The following is a 24,833-nucleotide window of genomic DNA, read 5'->3' on the forward strand; positions in this document are numbered from 1 at the left end:
TGCTGATGGGAAAGGCCCTATAGAGACAGGGAAATGAATGATATAGGAAGATAATGAGGTAATTTCAAGGGAATGACCTTTCCAAGGCAAAGGGTGGGATCCAGAGCACAAAGTCATTAAAGGAGAGAGAAGAAGGCAGAGAGAAAATCCCAGGGATATTAGGGAGGGTGCCATGAAGTGAGAAAGCCGGTGCGGTGTGTTTCTGTCCACACATGGGTGTGGGCACAGAGGAGGTGGACAGTTAACTCAAGTGGTTCCTGGGTAACCCAGAACTTGGGCCTGATCAAGAGGATGAGTCTGTCCTGTGGAAATATGGGACTCAGGCCTTGGGCCAGGGTGTCCCTGTTTCTGGGCTGGGAGCATCAACACATCTGCCGGTCTTTGCTGATCTTGGACTCACCCACAGAGACGTCTGTGCCACCCCTGCTGGCTCCTGGTGTGTTCAGCACTCAAGAAACCCTTTCAGTGGCAGAGGAGCTACCTGGGGTGGGATACCTGCATGTGGAATAATTGCATGGGATTCTCAGTTCTTGCTTGCTCAGCTCTCTTCACATCCCTCCCACCCCAGCATGAGGTAGAGGAACCACACGGTGGACCCAGGAACACAAAGATAACACAGCGTGTGGCTGGGCCTCGTCCCAAACGTACTTGGAAGACAAACAGGCTGTCCTGGGACCCAGTGCAGGCACAAAGAGCTGCTCAGATGGAGTTTTATTGGGGTGTATGTGTGTCTCTCTCCCACATCATCTGGCACCCATTTGCCTCCAGAGAAAGGGCTTCTTCATCTCTCACGTTAGTCATCCGTGCCTGCACGAACAACTGGCTCTTTCCACAGCTTCCTCACCCATCCCGGGGCAAAGCCAGCATGGTGCCTGGCACAGAAAGCTGCTTCATACTTTCCTATCGAATAAACAGATGAATGCACACCTTGAACAAGCACCCACCTATAGGCGAAAACACCCGCTTCCTCTCCAGCCCGGCAGGGACCCCTCAGAGGCATGAGTAGCCCCGTGGCCCATTGCTCGTTCCCACCACAGTGATGAGGCTCTGGACCTTGGGCTGAGCTCCTTGCCCCCCAGTGGAAAGGCCACCTCGGGGACTGCTGGGCCAGGAGGTCAGCCAGTCAGCGGCCACGCTGAGCAGGGACAGCTGCTTCCAGCAGGGCTCCCGGTTCTGGGATTGGGCCGAAGGGATGTGGCCCAGGTCTAGGCCCGAGGAGAGATGAGCCACCCCGCCTTCCTCCTGCTCTTCCAGCTGCTCCTGACCTCCACCTCTGGGCTCCCCCTGCTCCTCCAGCTGCTCCTGACCTCCATCTCTGGGCTCCCCCTGCTTTTCCAGCTGCTCCTGACCTCCACCTCCAGGCTCCTCCTCAGTGCCTGGTCAGCTGGACAAGGAATGGAAACCCCAGTCAGATTTCTAAAAGCAATCTGAGAAGCCAGCCTCGGGAGCACTTGCCAAGCCCTGCTGAAGTTGTTCTCCATCTGGTCATGAGCCGGGAGGAAGACCGAGGTCAAGTGACAGAGGGCCCAGAAGTGACACCAATGAGGGGAGCCCACGCTGGCCCCAGCCCTGCTGGGCAGGAGAAGGCAGCCACTGCGGGCTGCAGAGCAGAGTGAGGCTGCAGTGCCAGGGAAATGAGAGGGCTGGAGACGATGAGGGTGACCCCACTTCAAAAGTTAGGGCTGGGAGAGGAGCACGACCCTGCCCAGCAGAGCAAGGGTCCAAGGAAGGCTTGCCTGTGGGGATGCCTTGAGGAGAAGCCAAGACAAGTGGGGAGACCTGGGGGCTGAACTGGACTCCCCTGAGTGACTGCGTCAGCCCTCGCCATAATGAAGTACCGCAGGCTGGGCAGCTTGAACAAAGTTTATTTTCTCACAGTTTGAAGGCTAGAAGTCCAAGATCAAGGTGTTTCGGGTTTGGTCCCTTCTGAGGCCTCTCTCCTTTGCCTCCAGATGGCCACAGCCGCCTCCTCGCTGTGCCCTCCTGTGGCCTTTCCCTTTCTTATAAGACCACCAGTTCCACTGGATTAGGGCCTCAGCCTAATAGGCTCATTTGAACTTCACCACCTCTCTAAAGACCCCATCTCCAAATACAGTCACATTCTGAGGTACGAGGAGGTTAGGGCTATAACGTACAATTTTGGGGGGACACGATTCAGTAAATAACAGTGGCTATGGAAACATTATCTTGATAGTGACTGTGCATGTTATACAACAATTGACTGCTGGGCCCAAATAATATACCAACAATAGGATGAGAGTTCCTCCGGTGTGTCTGTGTCTGTGTTTGCATGCATGTGTGTCTATGTATGTATGTATATGTGCCTGCATGCACATGTGTATGTGTGTGTGTGTATGTGGGTATGCATGTATATGTGTGTGTATGCATGTGTCTGTGTATGTATATGTGCATGCATGCACGTGTGTATGTGTATGTATGCACATATGCACGTATATGTGTGTGCATGCACGTGTGTCTATGTATGTATGTGTATGTGTGCATTCATGTGTGTATGTATGTGTGTATGCATATGTGTGTGCATGCATGTATGTGTATGCATGTGTATATATGTATACATGTATGTATATTTGTGTGTGCATGCATGTATGTGTATGCATGTGTGTATATATGTATACATGTATGTATATTTGTGTGTGCATGCATGTATGTGTATGCATGTGTGTCTGTGTGTATGTATGTATACATGTATGTATGTGTGTGCATGCATGTATGTGTATGCATGTGTATATATGTATACGTGTATGTATATTTGTATGTGCATGCATGTATGTGTATGCATGTGTATATATGTATACATGTATGTATATTTGTGTGTGCATGTATGTGTATGCATGTGTGTATATATGTATACATGTATGTATATTTGTGTGTGCATGTATGTGTATGCATGTGTGCATATATGTATACATGTATGTATATTTGTGTGTGCATGTATGTGTATGCATGTGTGTCTGTGTGTATGTATGTATACATGCATGTATGTGTGTGCATGCATGTATGTGTATGCATGTGTATATATGTATACGTGTATGTATGTTTGTGTGTGCATGTATGCGTATGCATGTGTGTCTGTGTGTATGTATGTATACATGTGTGTATGTGTGTGCATGCATGGGTATGCATATGTATTGTGTATGTGTGCATGTGTGTATATGCATGCACACACACACGTACACAGCAGCCTGCTGTTCACCCACTGGATCTACTTCCTTTGGCCCTACCTGATTTTCCCCTGAGACTGGGAGGAGGATGGGCATCATGGACCCATTTTATGGATTAGCTGGAGGAACTTGCCCAGGTCACACAGCAGGCAAGGGTCAGCCCTGGCACTGCTACCCAGCTGCCTCAGTGTCCTGGACACTCCCCACCTACGGCCACATGCTTTCTAACAAGGTCACTCTGTGAGGACCTCTCACCCCCAGCTGAAGAGCCCCCAGCAGTCACCCGGGCTTCTCTGCCTATGTGGTGCAGGAGGAAACTGAGTGAAGTGAGTCACGAGGCTGTTAGGTTTGCAGCTTAATGCAGCTTCTTATCTGCCTGTGGCTTATCTCTCAGGCTTTTGATGATCAGGTTCTGCTCTGGCTCACAGCAGGTCCCTCAGGCAGGGCACACCCAGCCTTGGCCCCACCCTGACAGCCTCAGCCCTCCTTTTGGGGGCCTTTGCCTCTCCCATGCCTGAGAAACCTGTGGCCATTCCTGTTCCTCACTCTCGTCCCTCTGCTTGTGTGCAGAGGAGCGGAGGTCCCCAGAAGCCTCCTCTGGAGGGATGAGAACAGTGGCAGGCAGGGTGGGTGCAGAGGGCAGCCTGGAGGCCAGAGGTCCAGTCTCCAGGACACCCGAGATTCTCATGGGGGCCACAGAAGCTATGCTGTGCATTGGCCCTGCCTGGTCCCACCTAGCAGGATGGCCTTGACCGGTGGTCCTTGCCCCACTGATTGAGGCCTTGCCTGGCTTTCCGGTTGGAAGGCTTTATCAGATGCTTCTAAAGTGCTGAAACTCTAAAGTCCCCGGCTCCATGGCAATGGCAGGATGGGGGACCTGAGGGCAAGTCCTTCCTTATTCTGGCCACGCCAAGTGAGGGATCCCTGGGGCAGGGCTGCGGTCTGGAGGTTTCATCTTAGGCTGTTGGGTTCTTCCAGCCAAGCAATTGCTTAAGTGTCATAAAGCAGGGGCCCTAGAGTGTCACCTTCTACAAATGTGGGTTTAATCCAGACACTGTGACCTCTCCTCCCTGACCACAGTGGCCTGTGAGTGGATTGACAACTATGTTGTCACTGACCCCATGACAGCCAGGTGGCTTGGGCTATTTGGGGTCTCTTTTCCTAAGTAGCCCCAACATTCAGGCCTACCCTAGTCGAACCTCCAGCAGAGGCCAGAAAATGATGGCCAAAAACCACATACTGCCAGAGCTGTCAAGGACCCCCTCTCCCTTACTGTGCAGACCGTGGGGCCCACAGCTCGTTCGCTCACGTCGGTTCTAGGCCATGTTCAATGGTTACCATACCCTGGGCCAACCGTGCACCCAGAAGGTGGTAGACACTCAGACATGCTTGTATTTGTGAATGAATAGCCAGGTCCAGTCCCTGGTTAGGTCATACCTCTTTGGCCCATCCCCACTCCCAGTTGGGATTATGGCCTGAAGGTCTTGAGAGCAAGCTCATCAGTGTGGGTGGTGGGGACACCTCTCTGTTTTCACCAGGAGCCCACGGTGGGTTGTCTGGTCGGAAAGGGACTGCAGGTCTGTCCCTGGCCATTGCCGTAAGTGTGAGGCTTCCTAGGAAATAAAGAGGCATTGACTGTGTGAGCCACAGCAGGTAACTGAACCTGCCTGATTCCCCTCAGACCAAACCCTGAGGCACTCTAGGCTGGGCTGTGAAAGGCACTGGTGGGGCCTGGCCGACCTCCAGGAGCAGTGTGGGAACGTGGCCTTTAGCCCTGCCAGTCCGCATTGGGGAGCTGGGGTGGAGGGGGCTACTGAGGACCAGACACCAGCGCAGCCTCTGACGGACACTTCTGGAAGAATCTCAGCAGCCCCACAGTGGCCACTTCTCCTGTGTTCTCCCTCACTCCATGGGCTTCCAGACTTCTGTCTTTTGATGGTTGAGGGGGCTCTCGGGAACCCCTTATTCTCATAAGCAGACATGCAGGAGCTCCCGACCTGTGCCACTGCCTCCCCTCCTCAGAACAACCTTCCCCCTCTGGAGAAGGATGATGGTGAGTGGAGGAAGCCCCTTGGAGGAGGGCGTCAGAACCTGCATCCGACAATCCCATCATTCTTTCCACCACATCTTTGGGAGAAGGTGGCTTCTATGTGTTGACCCATCAATGACTCTGAGTGTGGGAAACCAAGGGTCATGGGGGTGGGCGCTCCTGCCTAGGGGGCCATTGAAGCTGCTGCTCTGAGAACGAGCCTGCTGTGCCAGAAAGACTCAGTCTGGCCTGGCTGATCTGGAGCCTGAGGCTGCAGGAAACCTGCCTTTCCTGCCCGGCACTCCCGCCCCATCAGGGCCCTGGGAGAGGGCAGGGCACTCTCACCAGTTCTCACACAAAGGTCTCTTGGGTTGGGTTCCAGAAAAACAAGACCTTGCTCCAGCCAGCCCACTCACTCTTCTTCTCTGCTTGGTGCAATGGAAAGTGGTAGACAGTCCTGGGTTCAATGAGTCCTGGGGCCAAGCCAGGTATTCTCTCCAGCCTGATTTCCTGCTCTGGAAAACTCTGTAAAACGGGATCACAGTACCTGCTTTAATGGAGTTGTTGTGAGAGTTACCTGAGGAGATGCCAAAACCCTCTGCATCTTGCGGGCATTCCCTGATTGGTAGTTCTCGTCCCCACTCTGGTTCCCAGAGTCCTGAGCCCTAGGGCTGTCTGTGCCCCTGGCCCAACCCTGCCGGACACTGGCCGTGCCCGAGGTTCAGCCTGGGCTTCCCAGCTCTTTCTCTTGTCTCCCTGTGCCCACAGCCAGCTGCTCTGGTGTTCTCCTTAGAGACTGCTGGGCTAAGTCCCACCCCTGAGCTGTGTGCTGCTGGAATAGGACTTCCCTACCTCCCTCCCTTCCCCTGGACCCATGTTTCCTGCTCCTTTGAAGCCCCTCTTCCAGGCAGATAAAGGTCTCTTCCTCACTGAACCTCATCAGAGCACCCCTAGCCCCATGGTGGCCATCGTCCACTGGCAGTGTCTGCCAGCAGCCTGGGGCCCTATTAGCAAGCCCCATCCATGCCTCACTGGGAAATCCAGCTGACCGTGCAGGGTCCTCACAGAGCAGCTTCTGCACTCTCTGACCTGGGTCTGTTCGACACAATTATGGGGTCCTGCCCTTCGAGGGAGTCAGGACGGTGGCGCCAGCGTCATTGCGCCTTCTGGGCACTTAGTGCTTTATACCCAAGATCCCCCGTCCTCACAACAACCACAACACGGTGACAATATACCACCTTGACAGATGGGTATTATCACCACTGACAGAGGAAGAAACTGAGGCTCAGAGAGGTTAAGTGACTTTCCTGAGGTCACACAGCTAGTAAGTGATAGATCAGGGACTTGACCCTAAAGTCTATGCACTTTTTGCTATATAAAGAAAGGTACTTCTGGCAGGGGCTGGGGGTGAAGAGATGTCTCAGATCTCTTGGGCAGTACAGGGCAGCAGCACCCCTCATTTGGTGCACCCCTAGCCTGGTGGAGTCATCTTTGGAAATCCCATTTCATCTTTGACCCTTTAATGTTTCAGGCCTGACTCCTGTCCACTCTAGATGGCCATCAGGGAAACACTCAGCTTCAGCTGGGCCTCCACGGTGGGGAGATCCTCTTCCCAGCCAGCCAAAGCCTGTCTGCTTGCTGCTCTCCCTGTCCTCTCCCTCGGCCCAGCCCCACAGTTCTGGTTCTCCCCCATAAAGGGGATCGAGGATGAAATGAGAGGCTTCCAGGTTAGGTGACTTCATGGACTCAGGGGCTGTCTGCCATGCCCAGAATATATCAGAAAAACTTCATAGCTTCTAGTCTGTAGTTTGCAAAGAGACAGATTTGAATTCATATGGTGGCTGCAAAATGTACTGTTGTGACACAATGGAACATTTATTTAACTTCTCTGAGCCTCAGTTTTCTCATCCGTAGAATGGGTTCTTATAAGGATTAAAATCTGAGAATACCGGCTGGGTGCGGTGGCTCACGCCAGTAATCCTAGCACTTTGGAAGGCTGAGGCGGGTGTTCGAGGTCAGGAGTTCGAGACTAGCCTGACCAACATGGTGAAACCCCATCTCTACTAAAAATACAAAAATTAGCCAGGCGTGGTGGTGCGTACCTGTAATCCCAGCTAACTGGGAGGCTGAGACAGGAGAATTGCTTGAACCCAGGAGGCAGAGGTTGCAGTGAACTGAGATCGCACCATTACACTCCAGCCTGGGGGACAAGAGTGAAACTCCGTCTCAAAAAAAACAAAACGAAACAAAACTGAGAATAAAGCTTTTGGTATTGTACTTGCCATATAGTAAATCCTCCATAAATGGTGGCAGTTGTTAGCATTTCTGTAGTTCTGGATATTCTGGGTAGAGTCACCTGCCCAGGAGTTGGGGAAATGTCTGGATTTCATTACTGCTCTGTACTGAGAGTTCACACGGATGATTCACTAGGTAGAGGAACGCTCTGTGGATCAGAAGGGCCCACAGTGGGATGAGCTTCCGTAGGGTCAGGAGAGGCAGCCCAGAGGAAGTGAACTCACATCCGAGGGCAGCCACAGTAGCCCCCGACTCAAGGGCCTAAGCCCTGCCCCCTCCTTGAGCCCTCTGCTCACTTGTAGCCTCACTCCACAGCCCCAGTGAGAAGAATGCATGCCTGAGAGTGTGAGCGTCACAGACATGGTGCAGGGGGGCTCTGCTCTGTGGCTTTTGTGGAAGGCCAGCCCTGCCCCTGAATGCACAGGCAAGGCAGGCCCAGAATGGCATCAGGTTGGCCTGCATGGGAGGGTCTTGGATACCAGGTTGAGGAGGCTGTGCTTTCTGCAGCAGGACAGGAGCTGGAGGTGACAGAAGCAGAAGAAGCTAGCAGCTGGCTTGCTCGGGGAGCCAGGGAGAGATGGACAGGACCAGCTACACAGGAGGGCTTCCCACCATCCCAGGGTCCGGGCTCCACATCTTCAGAGCCACCCTTTAGCAGGGCCTGCTGGGCTGGGCCAGCACTGTATTGAGTCTAGCACAGAGCATCAGCCTGCCTCGAGGCTGGGCCTAGGCCCCCTGGGAGCCGGGCCCCAGCACACTTGTGCTGTCTGGCAGGAAAACTCTCAATTGTTTTAACTGGATTTCCAGAGCTCTCAGGCTTGGGACGGGGACCTCAGGGAGACAGGCTGGGGGAAGAACCAGGACATTTCCTAGGGCTTCGGCTGACTCAGGAGCTTCAAAAGCAAAATTGCTTCCAGTTTTTGTTTGCATAAAAGAAGCCAGTGGGAGGAGGAAGTAAGATCTGTCTGCTTGTGGACAAGGTCAAAGACCTGTAAGATTTCCAGGGGATGGAACCCCTTCTCAGGTGACCAGGCATTCCCACTGCATGCCCTGGCAGCTTTGCTGGTCACAGCATGGCGGCAAATTACATGTTATTAGAACAGTCCGGATAATGAAGTCACTGCAGACCTAATCCTATTTATTTCAATGACAGCTTTGGCAGAGCAGTAAATCTTGTTGCCAACCATGTCTCTTGTGACCAGTTCCCTGAAGGAACTACCATCAGACGTGACTACAGGGAGGGGTCCTTGTTAGAACCTACATTCGCTATTCGTCACCTTTTTCCTCCAAATGGCAAGTTCTCCCAGGAGAGCCTGTCCATGTGGCAGATTGTACTTTCAAAGTATATCTCATCTCACTTGCTCTCCCTGACACTCCTCCCATTGAGTCCAGGAGAGGTCTATGTCACCTCTCCTTGTACCTTAGTGGAAGAAACTTTATGACTACCTTGATGAGTAAAAGTCATTGCAAAAGAGACACTATGGGACTTCCACAGCTAGGTCAGAAAAATGCCATGCACTTCTACCCTGTGATCTTGCAACCCTTGCTCTTGGAATCCAGCCACCATGCTGTGAGGAAGCCCAGGCCACACAGAGAGGCCACGGGCAGCTGTCCTGGCTGATGATTCTCCATTAGGAGAATCAGCACCAGCCACCAGACATGTGAACGAGGAGACTGTCCATATGCCTCCAACCCCAGACTGCAACTGCATGAAAGACCCTGCATGAGAAGCACTCGGCTGAGGCCTGCCAGCCCCCAGAGCTGTGAGAAGTAATAAAATGATTATAGTTGTTTTAAGCCACTGTGATTTGGGGTGATTAGTTACATAGCAATAGATCACCAGAATACCCATGAACAGTGATAATGGACAACACTTGCCTCTCAGACATCTCTTATTGAAAAATGGAAGTTCAATCCTTCCTTCCAAACTTGCCTTCTCAGGTTCTGAAACTTTCAACTATCAAATGATTCAATCTCTTAAAGTGAGATTTGAAAGTGGGACTTCCAGGCCGGGCGCAGTGGCTCACGCCTGTAATCCTAGCACTTTGGGAGGCTGAGGCAGGCGGATCACGAGGTCAGGAGTGACCAGCCTGACCAATATGGCGAAAACCCGTCTCTATTAAAAATACAAAAATTAGCTGGGCATGGTGCCTTACACCTGTAGTCCCCAGCTACTCCAGAGGCTGAGGCAGGAGAATTGCTTGAACCCAGGAGGCAGAACTTGCAGTGAGCCGAGATTGCGCCACTGCACTCCAGCCTGGGTGACAGAGTGAGACTCTGTCTCAAAAAAAAAAAAAAAAAAAAAAAAGTGGGACTTCCAGTTGTCAGAAGCTGTCAGAACACTCTCCTACTCACTTTCTTAAGGAAGTTAATCTCTTTAACATTTTTACTAAGAAAGGCGGTTATGATGCAAATTATTACGGAAAGCTTATGACACAAACACCAGGTAGACCCAGGTACGATTCCTGATTCTGCCAGTTTCTGGCACTCTTTACTGAGATGAGTCACTTTGCTTCTCTGTGCTTCAGGAGTCTCAGCTACAAAATGGGAAAACTCACACTGATCTTCTAGGATGCTATGATAATTAGAGATTTTTTACAAACAGTATTATTCTTAAAAAAAGGGGAGGGATTTGATACAGCTTATGAGCTTATGAAGATGATACATATAAACTGCTTTGTATTAGCAATAATAACTTATAATTGTCAAATGTCTACTAAGCGCCAGGCACTGTTTTAAGCACTTTGCACATGTTAACTTTTTTGGATGGTTATGACAACCTTGTGAATTAGATATTACTACTATATGCATTTTATAGATAGGGAAATCAAGGCACAGACAGGTTAAGTGACCTTCCCAAGGCTATACAGTAAGTAGCAGAGCTGGAATTTGAACCCAGGAAGTTTGGTCCTAGAGCCCGCTGTGACATACTGCATCCTGGTAAATGTTTAACTCTGGGTTCTGGGTGTGATGGAGTAACGCTCGGCCATCTCTTCCTGAAGAAGCGATCTGGAGCAATCTGGTGCTGGAACCAAAGTGCTATCAATGGTAAGTAAGATCCCTAGCGCTGATGTGTGCTAATGGGAGAGATATGGCAGGGATGAAAGTCACACCCAGCAGCCCCAGGCTGCTATGGGGGTTACAGACCAGAGAAAAGGAGACATCTGAGGAAGGGGACATTTTGTAACATCAGGACAGTAGCATGCATCTGGAGCATTCAGAGGCCTGAGTTACTTGGACAGAGGCAGCGAGGGGAAGTGGAGCTGGTTGCAGAACTCTTGATACTGAGACCTGCCCTTTTACTCACTAGCCATGGGACCCTTGCTGAGTCACCTGCCCTCATCTCTGAAATGGCAATAACTTGTGCAACCTCCCAGATGAGAGCATGTAAACAAAGTGCCTGGAAAGCCAGAAATGGAAGCTACCAATAAGTTTTGGAGGAAAATTTACTTAAAATGAATAAGACACTTCCTTATCTTCTTCTTCTTCTTCTTTTTTTTTTTTTTTTTTTGAAATGCAGTCTCGCTGTGTCGCCCAGGCTGGAGTGCAGTGGCACGATCTCGACTCACTGCAACCTCCACCTCCCGGGTTCACACCATTCTCCTGCCTCAGCCTCCCGAGTAGCTGGGACTACAGGCGCACGCCGCCATGCCTGGCTAATTTTTTTTTTTGTATTTTTAGTAGAGATGGGGTTTCACCGTGTTAGCCAGGATGGTCTCGATCTCCTGACCTTGTGATGAGCCCGCCTCAGTCTCCCAAAGTGCTACGATTACAGGCGTGAGCCACCGCGCCCGGCCCTCTTCCTCTTCTTCTTTTTTTTTTTTTTTTTTTGATGAGGTTTTGCTCGGTCGCCCAAGCTGGAGTGTAGTGGCACAATCACCACTCACTGCAGCCTTGACCTCCCAGGCTCAAGAGATCCTCCTGCCTCAGACTCCCAAATAGCTGGGACTACAGGCACGTGCCACTACACCTGGCTAATTTTTTTGAGAGACGGGATGTTGCTATGTTGCCCAGGCTAGTCTCAAACCCCCTGGGCTCAAGCAATCCCCTGCCTCAGCCTCCCAAAGTGTGGGATTTTAGGCATGAGGCACTGCATCTGGCCCTTATCTTCTTAAACAGAGAGTCTTGAATATCACTTAGCTTTTCTTCATGATTCAGCCTTAATCACTGTGAACATCCATTCCCATACTGAGCTACAGAATGAGCAGGGGCTTAGAGGACACTGCCTTGTTGGGTTTGACTCTGCCCTGCACTGGATGGCCCCAGGCTGCTGGGCTTCTGGAGGCCTCAGGCTACCCCTCAAAAGATGAACAGTCTCATCCCTCACTAAGACTATCACCTGTCACCTCTCAGCACTGTCAGAATGTTGGCCTAAAGCAGTTTAATGAGACTGATTTGTTGCTTCCAATCTTTTTTGTGTATTTACAAACCAGATGCCTGCATTTGTTAGAAATGTTCATAAAAGCAGGGATTCCTGAGTACAGAGAATGGAGGGGTTCAGCTCAGGGTAAAGTGCATAAGCTTTCATGCATGGAGCTTGTGACATCCGTCTTGGCTGCTCAGGACCCTGTTTGCTCCATGGGTTTCAACCCCTCCAGACGGGGAATGTGTCACTGTAGCTGGTGATGGTGACCTATCATCAGGGACTCTATTTAGTTCTTCTTTTTTTTTTTTTTTTGAGACAGAGTCTCGCACTGTCTCCCAGGCCAGAGTGCAGTGGCGCGATCTCGGCTCACTGCAACCTCTGCTTCCTGCGTTCAAGCGATTTTCCTGCCTCAGCCTCTGGAATAGCTGGGACTATAGGCATGTACCACCATGCTCGGCTAATTTTTTGTATTTTTAGTACAGATGGGGTTTCGCTGTGTTAGCCAGGATGGTCTCCATCTCCTGACCTCGTGATCTGCCAGCCTCGGCCTCCCAAAGTGCTGGGATTACAAGCGTGAGCCACCGCAACCGGCCCATAGTTCATTATTTTTACGCTGATCTGTTTCTCTTCCTTCCTGATGTTTATTGTCACAGTAACTTCAGGGTAAACTCAATGTCCTTCCCAGTGAGAGGTGACAACGTGCTAGCAGCCCTGACTCTTGGCGCTTCCTCGGCCTTGGCCTCGGCCTCCGCTCTGGCAGCACTCAAGGAGCCCTTCAGCCCGCGGCTGCGCTGTGGGGGCCCCTCTTTGGGGCTGGCCGAGGCCGGAGACGGCTCTCTTTGCTGGCGGGGAGGTGTGGAGGGAGAGGCGCGGGCGGGAGCCGGGGCTGAGCGCGGTGCTCGCGGGCCGGCGCGGGTTCCAGGTGAGCGCTGGCTGGGCTTGATGGGAGGCTGAATCCCGTGCATGGACCCGCCGTTGCCTCTTCGCGGGATCGTTGGCCACAATAGCAGGTCTCCCTCTCTTTCTCGCTTCCCTTCTTCCTCGATTGTCTGGGACGAGCTCCCTGTTGGCTGCCGGAGTGCCGGGGTTTGATGCCGCAAAGTCCAGCAGCGAGTCCCAGTGAGAGGTGAAGCCGGCTGGACTTCTGGGACAGGTGGGGACTTTGAGAACTTTTCTGTCTAGCTAAAGGTTTGTAAACGCACCAATTAGCGCTCTGTGTCTAGTTAATCAGGTGGGAACTTGGAGAACTTTTGTGTCTAGCTAAAGGATTGTAAACGCACCAATCAGCACTCTGTGTCTAGCTAAAGGTTTTTAAACACACCAATCAGCACTCTGTCAAAACGGACCAATCAGCTCTCTGTAAAATGGACCAATCAGCTCTCTGTAAAATGGACCAATCAGCTCTCTGTAAAATGGTCCAATCAGCAGGATGTGGGTGGGGCCAGATAAGGGAATAAAAGCAGGCTACCCGCGCTTGTAACAGCAATCTGCTTTGGTGTATTTTTGTGCTGTGGGAAGTTTGTTCTTTTGCTGTTTGGGAGAACTCTTGCTGCTGTTTACTTTTTGGGTCCTTGCTGTCTTTATGAGCTGTAACACTCACTGTGAAAGTTTGTAGCTTCACTCCTGAAGCCAGTGAGACCATGAACCCACAAGAAGGAAGAAATTGTGGCCACGTCTGACCATCAGAAGGAACAAATTTGGGCCATATCATTTTTAAGTAAACGGTAACACTCACCATGAGGGTCTATAGCTTCATTCTTGAAGTCAGTGAGACTAGGGACCCACGGAAAGGAACCAATTCTGGACACACCAGGACATGTCCTTTGTTTCTTTAGTCTCACATTCTCTACCCATGCCGTTGCCCCAACTAATGGCAAGTGTCTTTAGATTACCCCTGGAAGCATTTTCTCAGTACCCCTACCTGTGTGTTCAGTGTGTGGCCGTGCACTCAGTGGGGACTGCTAGGGTAGGCTCAGCCACATCCATGCCTTCCGTGAGCTCAGTCTGGTTGAGGCGGCTAAGGAAATACCCAGAAACAGGATACGAATAGGATGGTGAGAAACAGAGGCTGGCCAAATCTATCCCAGTGCGATATGTGAGTACAGTGGACGGGAAGGAGCAATAGCTACGGGGCATATCAGGGAAGGAGTTAAGGAGGATGCTTGCAGTGACAAAGGGTGGAGGGACAGCTAATACTTAGCAATGCTCCGGCTCCAAAAAATGCTGGCAGGTATGAAGAGACCCGGGCAAAGCCAGCCCTGGATCCCCTGAGAGCAATGAGGAGTGGGCAGTTTATGGAACATGGCTGGATCCCCTTGGGACTGGCTGATGGAGAGCCTGTGGGCCTCCGTCCAGGGGGCTGGGGCTGGGGTTGGGGCGTGGGGATGGGTGGGGAGAAGAGCATCAGGAAACAAATGGCAGAAGGCATGTGAGTGGAGGAGGGAAGGAGGCTTGGGCAGTACGAGTCCCAGCTGTGAAGTGTGAGGGTGGGGGCTGAGACAAGTCATGGAGGGGGTGTCCAAGCTCCCCCAGGATCCCTGGAGTCTGCCCAGGCTAAGCTCAGCGATAGCTACTCTGGCCGAGCTGCAGACACTCAGGTTCCCCAAGGCTTTGGCTCTAGGTGACCTCTTCCTTTGGCAGTTAGCAAAGTGAAATTGTAATGGGCAGTTAGCAAAGTGAAACGTAAACAGAAAACGGGAAGCCTCTCAATTACCTTGAAATTGGTTTCAAGCCATGTTAACTGAGAGCACACACTCCCTGTTAAACCTCATGCACACACACATCACAACAAAAGGAAGTTCTTGTCCTTGCAAATTTGCAAGTGGCGGGGAGCATGCATGCTCAGGGAATGGCTGGGCATCCATTCCTTGACCCACTCCCCGCAACAAAGCAAGGTGCTTTGAGCATAGAGATAGATGTTCCAGGACAATAGGGCCCTGGAAGAGCTTCAGGAGGAGGTTCTTTGTGCGTCCCCCAACTTTGTTAGAGCTCAGAGAATCAGCATATCATCCATACCCATCCTGCCCCGATATGCCTGGCTCCCAGTGCTCTGAGGACTGGACAGACGGGCAAGACATTGCGCTTGCAAGGTTGGGGTCCTAATAAGAATTCTGGCAAGGGCAGGTCAGTGGAATCCTGGCTGTTGGTCCAGAGGCCCCAGGAGTGGAGCAGGACAACTGCGTGTCAACATTGCTTTGCACACACCCTTCACCTTCCATTGCATCCTCTCAGTAGATATCTGGCATCTCCACTTTGTTCACATGAAGCAAGAAGGGCCCAAAAGGGTGCAGCCATGGGTCATACACCTGCTAGGTGGCAGAACAGACTCCTTACAGCTTTTAGGGCCCAACATGATATAGAGGGGCCACTGGGGTGAAGGTGTGGCGATGCCAGTGGCAATTCTCACTCTTTCAAAATATGGCCAGGTGTAGTGGCTGAGGCCTATAATCCCAGCACTTTGGGAGGCCGAGGTGGGCAGATCACCTGAGGTGAGGAGTTCAAGACCAGCCTGGCCAACATGGTAAAACCCCATCTCTACTAAAAATACAAAAATTAGCTGGGTATGGTGGCGCCCCTGTAATCCCAGCTACTTGGGAGAGTGAGGTAAAAGAATCACTTGAACCCGGGAGGTGGAGTTTGCAATGAGCCGAGATTGCGCCACTGCACTCCAGCCTGGGTGACAGATCCAGACTCCATCTCAAAAAAAAAAAAAATAGAGACCCCTGTGTTTCAGCAACTATCAACAAAATGTGAGTGCCTCTTTCCATCCTGAATGTCCTTGGTTCTGCAGACTGCACATCCCCACCTAGGTCCTGGGGAACACCCTCATCCCAAGGGTTCTGTCTCTTCCCAGAGAGAGGCGCCCAGTGCCCCCAAGGCTCACACTGAGAGGTGGGTGGCCCAGCATTCAGCTGTAGACAGCTTTTCCCAAGATGTTGGAACCAGGCTCCATATCCTAATGAGACGCTTACCCTTTGATGCCTCTGTTTTTCACTTGGCAGGATCATGCTATAACTGAAATTTCATAATCAGTAGCTTCTGCTTGTAACTTGACAGAACCTGACCTAAGAGATCCTCTAGTCCACCTAGTGGGTGACCTTGGCAACATCCCTAATACAACTGTTGCTCACTCTGTTTTAATTCAGCCCAGTCATGGGATACCAGATGATAAAATTGCTCTATATTCTTCGTTGATTAAATAAATGTCTGTACTATTGCTAATACTACATGCTGTACTTGGATAAATTCCTCTGGGAAAGTTGAGACTCATGTACACAAAGTTTAAAAGAAAAGCAGGCCACATGGTTACAAGTCTCATCTAATTCCCCATGATCATTTCATTTATTCATTGGTTGCCTTTGGGTCTAGTTCATGACTCAAAACTACTATGCCAATTGAGACTTATTTTACTTGATATTTTCCTTTTAAATTTTTATTTGTTACTTGTTAAATTTTTGCAGAAGTACAACTCCTAACAAATAATGCTGGCATATATTTTGAGATGATAACAAATGCCTACAGAACAGATAAAACTGAAATTAACAATAGATTCTAGGTAGACTTAGCCTGAGAGTCACTCCTTCCAGAACTTAATTGCTCCAATGTGGCTAAAAGGGTTTTGACACTGACTCCTAGTTGCTAATCACAACTGGTCTTGGTGGGACCAGACCAAGCCAAACTGGGACAGGTCCCAGCACGGAGGGACAATCAAAATCTAACTACAGGAATATTGATCAGCAGTGCTTTTGGAGAAAGATCTTGATCAAAAGGGGGAAATGTGGAAGTTGTCAGAATCAGGATGGAGTTACTTGTGTTAAAAACTCAGACAAATAGAGCTGGGGAAGCCCATGAAGGGAGGGTTGTCATGCACAAATACCTTATAACAAGAACTATCACAAAAGACTCACCAACTTCACAATCTTGCATAAAGGCCAAAACAACTTTACAAAAAAAAAAAATACTTCTGTATGAAAATCTGCCCATCAACTGCCTGTTGAACCTCAGACTGGTACCATCCCCCTCACCTTCTTCTTCTTCTTCTTCTTCTTCTTTTTTTGTTTTTTTAGACAAGGTCTTGCTCTACTGGCCAGGTAGAGTGTAGTGGTGTGATCATAGCTCACTGCAGCCTTGAACTCCCGGGCTCAAACAGTCCTCTTGTCTTAGCCTCCTGAGTGGCTGGGACCATCATATCAGACTAATTTTTAAAAATTTGTTGTAGAGATGAGGTCTTATTATGTTCCCCAGGCTGGTCTTGAACCCCTGGGCTCAAGTAATCCTCCCACCCTGGCCTCCCAAAATGCTGGGATTATTGATGTGAGCCACCACACTCAGCTCACCATCCTTGTTGCTAATCCTTGTAGCTAAGGACAATGGTCTCAAAACAATTATGTAATCCCACTTCTGACACCATTATGTCAAACTAAATAACAAATAGGAAGAATCCATAAAAGAAAATCATGTTTATTGAGGAATGGGCATTGCAATGGGAATATGAGTATCACAGTAAACTATGTTCATATGCCCATGGCAATGTCTATTCCCAAATAAACATCATTTTCTTTTAGAATCTTCCTCTCTGTTATTTAGTTTGACAAGGAACACCTTTCTTTCTGCCATGCCCTGAGTGTGTGTCCATGGAAATGCCAAGAAAGCCTTGGGAAGTACTTGGCATGCTTTAAGGCGGAGCACAGAGAGGTCAGGCAGCATTTTTTAAAGAGCCTTCTGGCTGTCCCAATGGAGGCAAAGGGACAGGAATCAAGGAAAGGAGTTGGGGGCTGCTGTCAGAGTCCAGGAAGAGGTGAACCAACGTGTGGCCTCTTTTGACTTTAGGACCTCCTGAAGGAGTTCTTGGTACCCTAAGGGGCACCAGACCACTTTGAGAACTGTTGAATTCAGAATATGGGCATATGAGCCACAGGTCTGGGTACAGATCTAGAATCTAAATTTTTTTAAAACAAAGGCTATCTTTGGCATTCAGTTTCTGTTTCTTTGTTCATCTGAAGAATCTGCATTGAGGTTTCATGCTCCTGTGATGTTCAGCTGAATCAGGAGACAGTAACAGGAACCTTACTAATTGTGTTAAGTAATTCATTAAATGTAGGCAGACAAACACAATTACAGACACTATTTTGTTTTCGTTTATAAGTCACTTTCCAGCACAGAGACATAAGCAGCATTATGGAACTTTAGAGCTAGCAGGGCTCTACAAATTTCAGTCCAACTCTCTTATTTTAAAGATGGAGAAGTTATAGCCCAGGTAGCCCAATGCAACCCAAGTCAATAAGCCTTGAGCACCTACGACGTGGCAAGTAAAATCAAGCAAAGTAAGATGCCAGTAACTGATGGATGGAATGTTGTTTTAGATAAGGAGTCCAGGGAAAGTCTCTCTGAAAGGTGACTTTTGAGCAAAGGTCTGAAGGAAATGAGGAAGGAAGTCATGTAACATTTCGGAGAGAGGTTCCAGGCAGAAGAACAATAAGTGCAAAGGTCGTGAGGTCAGAGGATGCCTGGCATGTTGAAGAAACAGAAGGGAACCAGTGTGGCTGGCATTGTGGGGCATGCAGGGCAGGGGTGGGAGTAGAAAGTGAAGTCAGAGAGGGGACAAGACAGATTGTGTAGGGCCTATAAGGCTACTCACTGTAAGAACTTGAATTTTGTTCTGAGTGAGCTGAGATACATTAGAGGGTTTTAAGCAGAGACATCCCATGATCTGACTTAGAGTTAATTTTGGTCACTACACGGAGAGTAGTCAGGGCTGGAGGGCTAGGGCAGAAGCCAGGAGATGAGTTACAAGTTCCTGTAGCAATTAAGACAACAGATGATGATGGCTGGGGCAAGGGCGATAGGAGAACAGAGATGATATGTAACTAGACAGAGTACAGACACACACTGAAGGCAGTGTCTTGATGAAAGGGACTTGTCCTAGTCACACATAATCAGGACGTGAAATAGCTGGGGTTAAGGCCTCAGGTCTCTTGAGTCCTTGGCCAGTGCCTCAGGGCCTTGCATATCTCTAAATGTCATCACAACTGGCAAGGTAGGTTCTATTAGTCCAGTTTTACTGATGAAGAAACTTAAGTTGAGAAAGAACAAAGAGAGCTTCCCAAGGTCACACAGCTGGTTAGTGGCTGTCTCAGGACCACACCAGTTGGACCCCAAAACCCAATTTACCAGGGTATCACTACCGATCACCTCCTTCCCATACACCTCAACCAACACTGTCACGAGATGAGGATGGCTGTGAAAATGCCCCAAAGTCTCCTGCCCTAAGATGTACCCATTGGTGGCTCTTCCATTGGTCTGAGATCTCCATCACTAGAGATTTCTCTGCAGGGTGAGGCATTGAAGACCACTGTCGACTATGCAAAATGAGTGATTCCTCAAATCCCAATGAGCCACACGAGTGCCAGGGGAGCCCAGTAGGGTAAAGAGCAGGGGGTCCAGGCCAAGCCCTCACAGCAGTGGTTTTGGATGGCAAGAGTTGGATCAGGGACAGATTTGTTTCTTAGGACAAAGAAGACATTTTTCTCAGCTTTCTTGTTTTAGAGGAAAGAGTGGCTGTCCCCAGTTTGCTCAGGAGGTCGAGAGTAACCTGAAATGACAATGTTAGAGCTGCCAAGAGCAGTTTCTAGGCAGTGGCTGAGCAGGAAGATGGGTGAGTGATCCTCTGAAACGTGCTAGGCCAGCGAGAGATGGCTGGAATGCCTGCCTGGAACAGCTCACCCTCCCGCCTGTGATAGGCCTGCAGGTCAGGACCTCACCTGACAGCGTGAGGAGGGGGGGGTGTTTCCTCCCTTCTCCTGCGCACACAGCATTGCAGGAGCATGAACCCTGCCCATCTCAGGCAATTTAGGTTCTTTGGATAGGCAAAAAAAAAAAAAAAAAAAAAAAAGGGCGGGGGGGACTTGGATGCTGAAGATAGACACTGAAACTTTCCTTTTTTTTTTTTGGTTCTAGATTTACACCCAGACTTGAGGCTCACATGACCATATCCTTTTTTTTTTTTTTTTTTGAGATGGAGTTTCACTCTTGTTGCCCAGGCTGGAGTGCAGTGGCACAATCTCGGCTCACTGCAACCTCCGCCTCCCAGGTTCAAGCGATTCTCCTGCCTCAGCCTCCAGAGTAGCTGGGATTACAGATTACAGGCGCCCACCACCATGCCCGGCTTTTTTTTTTTTTTTTTTTTTTTTGTATTTTTATTAGAGACGGAGTTTCACCATGTTGGCCAGGCTGATCTCAAACTCCTGACCTCAGGTGATCCACCCACCTCGGCCTCCCAAAGTACTGGGATGACAGGCATGAGCCACCGTGCCCGGTGTCACATGACCATATTCTTAATTCAGCAGTGCTCGAAGTGGTCTGGGGCTGCTTGGGCATTCCCACGACTTTCAAGACAGAGCGTCCCAAGATCAAACTTGTTTTCATAACAATATAAACTGATTGCTATTCAGATTGGAAAAAATCAAAATATGTAACCATGCAAACACGTTATTTGCCCTTTCCACTTTCAGTCTGTCTCAGGTGTACAGCGGAGTTTTCCAGAGGCTACATGATGTGATATGGCGAGAGATTGGGTTTAGAAGCAAATGTGAAAATCAGTTGTCTTCTACTAATCCAGGTCTTAAAGGGAGGGTTGCAAAAGTATAAAATAATACCACTTTCTGTACACTAAAAAAAAAAAAACTAGTTATTTTTATTAAAATGTTATACTGGCTGGGCACAGTGGCTCACGTCTGTAATCCCAGCACTTTAGGAAGCTGAGGCGAGTGGATCACCTGAAGTCAGGAGTTCAAGACCAGTCTGGCCAACATGATGAAACCCCCGTCTCTACTAAAAATACAAACAAATTAACCAGGTGTGGTGGCGCCTGTAGTGCCAGCTGAGGAGGCATGAGATGGAGGTTGAGGCACAAGAATTGTTTGAACCTGGGAGGCGGAGGTTGCAGTGAGCCGAGATTGTGCCACTGCACTCCAGCCTGAGTGACAGAGTGAGACTCCGTCTCAAAAAGAGAAAAAAATAATAAAAAGAAAAGGAAAAAGAAAAAAAAGTTATATTATTATAAAATGAAATTTTAAAATAAATATTAAAATTCTCAGTGTTAGTTGACAGTATAGTATAACTCAGTAGATATTAAGCCACATAAACATATTGGGATCCTCAATAATTTTTGAGAGCGTAAACATGTAAAAAGTGTCAAGGGACAACCTGGTTCGGGTAGAGTAGCTGTAGCCCGCCTTGGGCGGCTGCTGCCCCTGCCCCAAGGAGCCAACCGAAGCCTGCTCTTTCTCTAGGAACATACCAAGTGCTGATCTGCACGCGCGGAGAAGATTGCTGGAGGGTCTGGCAGATGTGGCTAAGACGAGTTGACATTACAAGGCAGCGACTCAAGAGGGCGGCCTTACCCACGGGCAGGTTTCTTGTAGAGCTGGATACAAGATGACGATGCAAATGTCAGTTTTATTCACCTCATTAACAAAAAGCAACTTGGGTTTCTTGTTTAAGATGATATAATTTTTACCTCTCTTGTATTTCTCTGGCTCAATATGGGTTCCAGTAAACACGTGCTGCCTGCTCATTTAAGGACTCCACACTGGGGCATCCTATGTGCTGGGGCAGGCACTCCCTGGTCACACCCCTCTGGCCCCTCAGGACGGAATCACAGAAAGACACATCAGCCCTCTGACTCTGTGTCTCCTGAAGTGGCCGCTGGAACACTGGCCTCCCACAGGTCCTGGTGAGGGTGGGCGGACATTTACTCCGGGGACCTCCATAGTGGCAACCGTCCAGGCTGGCCACTCCTGGTTCCGGCTGACATCTCACACCTTGCTTTGTGGTACCACAAAGATGTTTTCTTGGTTTGTGTGTGTCTCTGGCCCATCCCTTTGGTTCCCAATGCCTAAGACTGGTTCATAGCAAGTAACCAGACTGGGTCTTTAGAGGTAATTAGGGGAGGGGATGGGCACTGGGAGGGTCCCTGGCTGGGTGTAAGGGACCCAGCTTCCACGAGGCCTCCTGAGTGCCCTTAGGCCAGTCATGTGTCCCCTGGAGCCACAGCTTCTCATCTTTCAAAGGGAACTTCTGCCTGGGTCAGAGAGCTGTTATGGGACTCAGGTGGCACAACCGTGCGGTGGGCACTGTCTGCCATGATACTGAAGTATGAAGTACAGGTGTTTATGGAATTCTCTTCTCTCTCCTATTGGTGGGGGCAGTGGAAGGTGTTCTTTTTTTTTTTTTTTGAGACAGAGTCTGGCTCTGTCGCCCAGGCCGGAGTGCAGTGGCACGATCTCGGCTCACTGCAAGCTCCACCTCCTGGGTTCACGCCATTCTCCTGCCTCAGCCTCCCGAGTAGCTGGACTACAGGCACCCACCACCACGCCCAGCTAATTTTTTTTGTATTTTTAGTAGAGACAGGGTTTCACTGTGTTAGCCAGGATGGTCTCGATCTCCTGACCTCGTGATCCACCCGCCTCAGCCTCCCAAAGTGCTGGGATTACAGGCATGAGCCACCGCGCCCAGCTGAGCAGTGGAAGGTTTTTAACAGGGAAAGGGCACAGTCTGTTTCATGCCTTGGAAGGGTGTATCTGGTGACTGGTGAGGAGAATATATGATTGATTGATCAATTGAGACAAAGTCTGTCTCTCTTGCCCAGGCTGGAGTGCAGTGGCACAATCATGGCTCACTGCAGCCTCAACTCCCTGGGCTCAAGCCATCCTTCCACCTCAGCCTCCTGAGTAATTGGAACTGTAGGCATGTGCCACCATGCCAGGCTGTGTTTTTTTAATGTTTCATAGAGATGGGATCTTACTACGTTGCCCGGGTTGGTCTCAAACTCCTGGACTCAAGTGAGCCTCCCCCCTTGGCCTCCCAAAGTTCTGAGATTACAGGTGTGAGCCACCAGGCCTAGCCAGGAGAATGTTTTAGAACACAAACTAAGTGGAGGGATGGGAGTTAGGAGGCAGTTGACAGGGGCCAGATAGAAGATGATGAAAGCCATCTGAGGTAGGCTATGAGAATAGAGGGCAGAGGGTGGGTGCGTGAGAAACCCTGGGAGCAGATGGAGGAGGCTTGGTCATTGGTTAGATTAAAGTGGGAAGGGGCCAGGGTAAGAATAGCCTAGGACAACTCCCAGGGCCTCTAGAGGGGGAAGGAGTCACTTGTTCTTCTAGACGGAGGGCGTTTTCCTCACTGGTCCAGCCTCACTGAGTTTACTCAGATCCTGAAGGTGGTACAGGCTTTGTGTCTGGCAGCCTGAGGGCTCTCAGAGGGGCCTCTGTGGTCCTAGTTGGCTCTTCAGCAGCCAGGACCCCGCCCCCCTCAACCACTGATTCAGTAGGATGGACACAGTCTCCCACAAATAGGACTCCCCCTCATTGTGGTAGACAATTCATTAAATGTGGGCAGACAAACATTTACAGAGACTATTTCATTCCCTTTTATAAGTTGTTTTCCAACACAGTGACATAAGCATAGTTGTTGGACATTGGAGCTACTGGGACTTTTAGAATTCTAGTCCAACACCTTCATTTTGCAGACGGGAAAATTGTATCCCAAATAATTCAATTTGACAGACAATGAGCATTGAACACCTATGATGTGGCAAGTAAAATCAAGCAGAGTAAGAGACTATGAACTGATGCATGGGGTGACATCTCGGGCTGTTCAGGAACAGTTTCTCTGATAAGATGAGACTTAGGACCTCCCAGGCACCTCATCGACATGAAGGCCTTCAGCGGAGGCAGAAAGTGGACCGCAGAACTCCCTTTCCAAAGTAAGCTTACACTCTTGACTCCTACCACAGGCAGACTTAGCTGGATGCCTTTGCTTCCCTGGCTACATTCTAGGACCACAAGATCTGGTTACATTCTGGGGAAAATGGTATTTCCATCTATATTCAAAGGGTGGAAAAAAATACCTACTGTCAGAGAAATTGTCAAGGAAATATTTCAAGAAAATGTCCCAGACTAGAGGGACAAGTTTCCACATTAAAAGGGCCCATTCCAGCACAATGGATGAAAAGAGACCTACAGCAAGGTCGGTTATTGTGAAATTTCACAACACTGGGGACAAAGAGAAGATATAAAAGCTCCCAGAAGAACAGAAAAAAAAATCCCATCACATACAAAGGAGACAGAAATCAAGCTGGCTTTGTTTCTCAGTTGCAACATTTTTTAAAGCAATGGAGCAGTGTTTTCAAAATTCTGAAGGAAAATGATTTCTAAACTAAAACCTATACCCAGCCAACCTATCAATCAACTACAAGGGTAGAAAAGACTTTTCCAGATATTCAAGTATCATGGCCCCAAATGCACCTTTTCTCAGAAAGCTACTGGGGGATGTTCTCTTTCAAAACATAGGGGTGAAATGAGGAAGAAGGCAAGGGGACCTTAACCCAGGAGAGAGATGAAGGGATTTTCCCAAATGGTTATGCACAGGACTCTAGGGTTCAGAGGAGCTTCTCAGGAGGTTGAAGTTGGTAGGACACCACAGGCTTTCTGAACAGCCTGAAAGGAGATGTCTATACTTGACAAAAACTTTGGGGTTTCATTAGTAGTAAGTACTTAGAAACTTAAACAAACTAAAACAAAGAAGCAAACAACAAGGTAATGATTAATTTCAGGAAAAGTACAAAATAAGCAAGCAAAAGGTTACCATGGTCTGCTATATGATTCAGCTTTGAGTATTGTTGATGTAGTAATAATAATGTAATGCAAACTATTAATGAACTAAAATTATAATGTAACTCTATTTGAAGGGATAGGAAGTATGTTTATGTATAGTGCTCTCACTATACATAAACATCTCATCTTCTGTAGCAGAAACTCAACGAATGACATTAAAAGTAGAAAAATCAAATACTAATCTAAGCATATTTACAGCTATGAAGGTAAATACTAAAAGAACCAACTGAAAGCTTGGGAAGCAGGAAAAGGCAAAATCTGAGACTGGGGGCAGGGATCCTTAA

At 49.2% G+C, this 24,833-nt stretch overlaps 1 long non-coding RNA gene across 1 annotated transcript in view; it reads right to left on the reverse strand.

Moving 5' to 3' along the window:
- Positions 1 to 1,325: 1,325 nt before the first annotated feature.
- The window catches only part of LOC134737814 (uncharacterized), a 66,034-nt gene continuing 42,526 nt past the window's right edge, over positions 1,326 to 24,833 (reverse strand). The window contains exons 3-5 of the long non-coding RNA XR_010123134.1: positions 5,557 to 5,736; positions 4,620 to 4,795; positions 1,326 to 1,384 (exon numbers count right to left, since the gene is read on the reverse strand). This is a non-coding gene — a long non-coding RNA (uncharacterized LOC134737814). The remainder of the gene's footprint in view (positions 1,385 to 4,619; positions 4,796 to 5,556; positions 5,737 to 24,833) is intronic.

This window comes from Pongo pygmaeus, chromosome 12 (assembly GCF_028885625.2).
Source record: "Pongo pygmaeus isolate AG05252 chromosome 12, NHGRI_mPonPyg2-v2.0_pri, whole genome shotgun sequence".
NCBI lineage: Eukaryota > Metazoa > Chordata > Mammalia > Primates > Hominidae > Pongo > Pongo pygmaeus.